Source organism: Pollachius pollachius (genome assembly GCF_949987615.1).
Source record: "Pollachius pollachius genome assembly, chromosome: 2".
NCBI lineage: Eukaryota > Metazoa > Chordata > Actinopteri > Gadiformes > Gadidae > Pollachius > Pollachius pollachius.
Window position 1 is genome coordinate 48,553,681 of NC_136935.1, and position 6,000 is coordinate 48,559,680.

The 6,000-nt window shown below is 47.6% G+C and overlaps 1 protein-coding gene across 1 annotated transcript in view; it reads right to left on the minus strand.

Moving 5' to 3' along the window:
* The window catches only part of LOC307070601 (integrin alpha-X-like), a 39,166-nt gene extending 36,253 nt beyond the window's left edge, over positions 1 to 2,913 (minus strand). The window contains exon 1 of the mRNA XM_079729123.1: positions 2,798 to 2,913. The gene's annotated coding sequence lies outside the window, so the exon portion shown is untranslated. The remainder of the gene's footprint in view (positions 1 to 2,797) is intronic.
* Between the last annotated feature and the right edge of the window lie 3,087 nt (positions 2,914 to 6,000).

The following is a 6,000-nucleotide window of genomic DNA, read 5'->3' on the forward strand; positions in this document are numbered from 1 at the left end:
CCGGAAGTTTGTGCGGGGTTTTTCATGCTTGGCTGCTCCACTTTACAGGCTGCTACAAAAGGACAATGTTTTCCTGTGGACTGAGCAGTGCCAGGGGGCGTTCACCAGCCTTCAGCGTGCCCTGAGCGAGTCCCCCGTGCTGGCCCCAGCTGACCCCTCGCTGCCGTTCATGCTGTACACCGATGCTAGTGGCGTCGGGGTGGGAGGGGTGCTCTCCCAAGTGGGGCCCGATGGAGAGAGAGTGGTGGCGTACTTTAGCCGGGCCTTTAACAAGGCGGAGCGGCGTTACTGCGTTACCCGCAGAGAGCTCTTGGCCGTAGTGCTCTCCATCCGTCACTTCAGGTACTACCTCTGCGGCCTGCCTTTTACAGTGAGGACTGACCACTCTGCTCTCCAGTGGCTAATGACCTTCAAAGAGCCGGAAGGGCAGGTGGCCAGGTGGTTGGAGGAACTCCAGGCCTACGTCTTCCGAGTGGAACACCGGGCTGGAGCCCGACACACCAACTCCGACGCACTCTCTCGGCGGCCCTGCGCTGCCGAGGGGTGTCGCTGCTGCGAGAGGAAGGAGGCCCGCGAGAGAGAGCTGCGGGCAGAGGAGGAGGGATGCGCCGCGGTGAAGCAGTTGGAGGTCATCTGCCGAGGGTTGGAGACCATAGATGGAGGCGATTGGAGAAAGCAGCAGGAGCAGGATACCGACCTTCAGCCGTTGTTGCAGTGGGTGGAGGTGCAGCGAAAACCACCGTGGGAGGAGGTGGCCGCCCTCTCCAGAGATGTCAAGGGACTGTGGACCAAGTTCGGGGCTCTGCGCCTCTGCCGGGGCGTGCTGCAGCAGGCCTGGAAGGAGCCGGCCGGGGGCGAAGAGAGGTGGCAGGTTGTGGTTCCCAAGGGCCTACAGGGGGCTGTGCTCGAGGCCATGCATGGAGCCGCAGGGTCGGGGCACTTTGGGGTTGCTAAGACACTCCGACGCCTACGCCAGGGTTTTTACTGGGGCCGGTCCCGGAGGGATGTCGTGGACTTTTGCCGTCGGTGTGACCCCTGCACCGCACGGAAGGGCCCCACCGGGCGCTCACATGCTCCCCTTCAGCAGTTTCTGGTGGGCGCGCCTATGGAGAGGGTGGCGGTGGATGTGGTGGGGCCGCTGCCCCGCTCGGACCGTGGCAACTGCTTCGTTCTCACTGCCGTCGACTACTTCTCCAAGTGGCCCGAAGCCTATGCCATCCCCGATCAGGAAGCTGAGACCGCGACACCGGCGGGGCCTCGGTCGGACGCCTTTACCCCAGCTGGCCGGGATAACCGGCCCTCCCCTGTATCCGATACCCTTTGCCCCCCGCATCCTGCCCCCTCCCAGGTGCTGAAGACCCCGTTCCCTTTGTACCCGAGGCCCGGGGAGGGGGTTCTCGACGGCCCAGGGGGCCACCAGGGCACTTAAAAGACTTTGTTTGCTATCGGTAGGATGAGTTTAGTAATTTTGTTCAGCGTTGTGCCTGTTGTTATGTGGGGGGGCACGTCATGTTAAAGAGAAGTTACGTTTATTCCTGGGGCTGTTTTTTTATGTGATTCCTCGGGGCGAGGAACTTTGTGAAGGGGGGGTAATGTAGCGTCACAGGGTTTGGAAGGAAGGGGCGGGCCTTCTGAGAGGGGGGTCCCGGGGGTTTCCTTCCGTGTGGGTGTGTCCGGTTGTTTTAGTGTTCCGGTTGAGCTGCGCCTGTCTGCCCCTTTTGAGGAATCTAATAAAGCTCCTATGGACTTACTTCGCTCACTACCTCGCCTGTGGTCATTACAATATGTTGTTCTCAAATATATCTGCTCCAGTTGGAGTCAATCTTCATTTCGATTCTATGGTTTTCTTTGACTGGGAAAATGTATAGAGGTCTGGGTGAATTTTCAAAAGAAGTCAAAACTGTTGAATTTGGATGGAATGAATACCTATAGTGATATGTCAGTGAAATAAAACTAGTTTTACAGTCTGGTACCTTAGAAAGGTCAAATGGCACTGATGGTGCCCAAAAGGCACCATTTAGTCCGCCTGGACCTACCTGTACTAAAACCTCTCTAAAATCACTTTATTCACTTTATTAGCATTTATCCTGGAACAGGGTACTCATCAGATGTTGTTATATGTTTCCCTAAAGGTTCTGGGCTACTATCCCATAGTTTCAAGGTGGTATTTACTCTAAATAATGTGTTTTCTCTAGGCGAAAATTGAAAATTGACATTTCTTACTATGTTCTAGCTGAATTTACTGACACAGTAACATCCATATTGATTATGACACTTCTGCAGCCACCTCACAGGTGTTATCTTCTTTTTGAAACCAAGTTTATTCATATAGCCCTTGTAGTTGTGGAGGCATACTCTATTCATTTTGAGCATGTCATTTCGGGCAGGAGGCCTGTGAAATAGGCCTAGGGCTTAACAGGTTAAACCAATCTTGTCTCCTAAATTATTAGTTTCGATTCCCTAGCCTATATTATTCTAACCATATAAAACAGCACCCTTAATAAATATTAAACACTAAACACACACAATATCAACACTACACGTATTAGTAAGCAAGCCAACAAAAAGGTAAGTAGTTTACTTATTTTAGAAGAAAATATAAATGCATGTGCATGTCACAGATACAATATCACATACACCATATCACAATACACAGGCTATAAGTAATAATAACATTACTAAACTAAGCCGGCGTAATATATAAAAGAAAACTAAATGAAACAATCCTGTACAAAAAAGCCCCGTTGATGAACAGTAATCCTCTTCGCTCCTCCGCCAACTAGAACACGGTACTCACACGTCCAGGTGAACGGCAACGGGCGTCTTTGAATGTCCGTGGAAAGACCTCGAAAGACCGTGGAAAGGACAAAAGCATTCCTCGTTGGCTTGTCGCTTGATTCCTCTTCGCCAGAGGAAGGTAGTGATGGGTCGTTCGCGACCGAATCAGTTGGAATGGACAAATCTTTAACAAGAACGAACCGAACTGATTCTTCTCTCTCGTTCGTTCTCAGACTCTACTCCTCCCAGACCCACTAGTTGCTGACTCGCTGTTCGTTCACTGACTAGGGGTAGTGAAGAACGAGGCTTAGTGAGCCAGCTTACATAATACGATTCCATCAGTGAAATGGTAAATGCATGCTGTCTTTGTATTTCCTGTGTCATGTCAGATTAATCAAATATTTGAATGTCTCGTCAATCTGTCTGTTCTTTCATGGTTTGTTCTCCACCCGGGACCCCCACCATCATTGCTAAATCAGGTCTATTATCTTGCTGATATGTTAAACATCCAATAATGAACTACCCCCCATCTCGCTGAGTTTGGTTAAAGTTATAATGTTGCGCTGATTGATGACTGACTTCCACGATTGTTTGAGAATGAGAACGAGGGAGGAGCTGAGTCTGACTGACTCAGCCGAGAACCGTGCATTCCATGATTCGATTCACCGCTACCGGAAACTCGACTGAACGATAGAACGAACGGTTCTTAACGATCCCTCTTGGCGGACTGACCGACGTGAACTGAATCAAGGAAAATAATCATTGAATCCATCACTGGAGGAAGGCGAGCAGAGAAAATCCCTTCGTAATAGCGTCGCTGTCTGCGTTAGTTAGTAGGCCACCACTGTTACATCACTGCTACTTGTGCTAATTAACTGACCGGGTCGTTACAGTGGACTGGTCCGGTGGAGCTTTCAGTAAAGTTCGTGTTGAACTTTACTTTCATTTACCAGACACAATCTTGAAGCTTAAGGGTTACTGATATGTCATCAGCCTTCAACAAGACTACTCCATCGAAAAACATGTGCTCCTTGAAACGAACTCTTTCTTCCCTCTCCTCCCAACTCCAGCACGTTCCCTTTTCTCTACTTTCCCGCCTTCTCCACATACACCCGCAAACACCTCATCGCGCCCCCTCCTGTCTGGATGGCCATATCACAGTTCAATTAAGCCAAGGATATATACAACATTTACCTTACATCTAATAACATTTACAAAGTTTGCAACCATTGCACAAACGTCAACAAAACATAATGAAAAACAATAAACTCTTATATAATGTTGTTTATTCTTATGAATAACCAGAACCCAAATTTCAACTGGGTAACATAATATTTGCTGATACAATTCAGATGTAATTTATATTCCCCAACCCTGATGCTGTGCCCTTTTGTATGATTACTCACAGGACCGTGACCTACAGGAGGACGTAATACTAGACTTAATACTAGAAAGAAGTTATTTGGTTGTACAGAAGAGAAGCAACAGTTTGGCCAAAGCAATGCCTCTTGCACACTAAGTGCACCCTCTATTCTGTTATTTTGTTACACCATTGTAGGAGACACTTCCTGCTGGAATGCACCAGAGCCCTACTGGAGATAGTGGTCACACTAAAACCTCTCTGTGCCTACTAACAGCAGCCCCCGGCTCGTGCTCCTGTTCAGGGCCATCTATCTGCAGGTCCTCCGTGCTGGTCTGTCTCTTCAGGGCATATCTGTTGTGGCCTGGACGCCTGTGTGGAGCACTCTGGGTCCTGGCGACCGGTTTCCTCTCTCTCATGCTCCTCCGGGTGTGAACGCCCCTGTTGAAGACCGGAACCCTGTAAGGATGTTCATATAAACAAGAGCCAAGCACCAAAAATTGCTAGGTTAACCCATTCCCCGTATACAACAATGGTAGCTAGGATTAGACGCTACACAATGCTAAGTACTATTTTTAACTGCCAGAGTTCCATAGAACTCTGGCAGTTAAAAACATACGTTGGTTTGGTTTTTTTTGGACTGCAATCAGAAGTCAAATCTCTGTCACCATATATTCATGACATGGAAAGCAACAATGTCAAAATGTCAAAGGATTGGCTCGCTGCTCTAGAGCAGTGGTGTTCAAACTTTTTCTACTAGTACACCCATAGGCGTCGATTACGCCAGATTTCGTCAACATTCATTTTTAACCCACACCAAATTATTAATTATTATGGATTATTACACGAGTCTTTTCAATGCCGTGGAACGCTCCGTTCACTTGCATGGGCTCTTCACAACTTCCGGCAGTGAATTATATTTGATAATTGAATTATATTTGATAATATTTGATAATTCACCGTTGTTAAGTATAATTGACCGCTGTCAAGGAAAACAAAGGACTTTTTGCCTATAATGACGTCTTTGGTATCACTGAAGTAGTCCGTAACTTATCAACGCCAGCGTCTTCGGTTGCTAAGCGACGTCAACGTCTTTGGCGACTATTTCTCTGCTGATCAACACTACGAATGCTGGTAACAAATAAATTGTAAAAAGACACACCATGTGAAGTCTTTTTTTCGTTTTGGCACGTAGCCGTGTAATAAGCGGGATAATGTATAGAACGTCGCCGGTCATTATCGAAAATAAGCCCCTTCAGGGCGAAGCAAGACACCTTCGCTGCGCGTCAGTGTCCTGTTCACCCTGTCGGGGCTTATTTTCCCGATAATGACCCGCGTTCTATACATTATCCCTTACTTATTACACGGCTCTTCTCAATGCTGTAGACTGCTCCATTCCCTTGCATGGGCCTTCCTAACGTTCAGCTGTCAATTATTTTTGTTTATTACACGGCTCTTCTCAATGCAGTGGAATGCTCACGTCCATCATATTTGACCACTGTCAAGGAAAGTGTTGTTTTTTTTGCCTCTGATACACGTCATCTGTATCACGCCTCGTGCCCACTACATCCGTCCGTTGACTGATCCCCATTGACTTTGAATGGGGACGGACGCGCAATGCATTGCTGATCCGTGCGCTCCGTTGGTATGGAGCCAGCATCCTGCCATAATTCAAACCTGAAAAAAAAAAGTTTCAAAGGCTTGTAAATCTGGGTTTGCAAACTCAACACCTTGTAAAAAAGGTTTTGCAACACTGAAAAAAGAGATTATAGCCTGACTTTTTTAAAAAAACATCTGCAAACATGATTTTGTGTTCTATTTCATCTTCTTCATCATTTTCACCAGCACATTTTCAAAGTTTC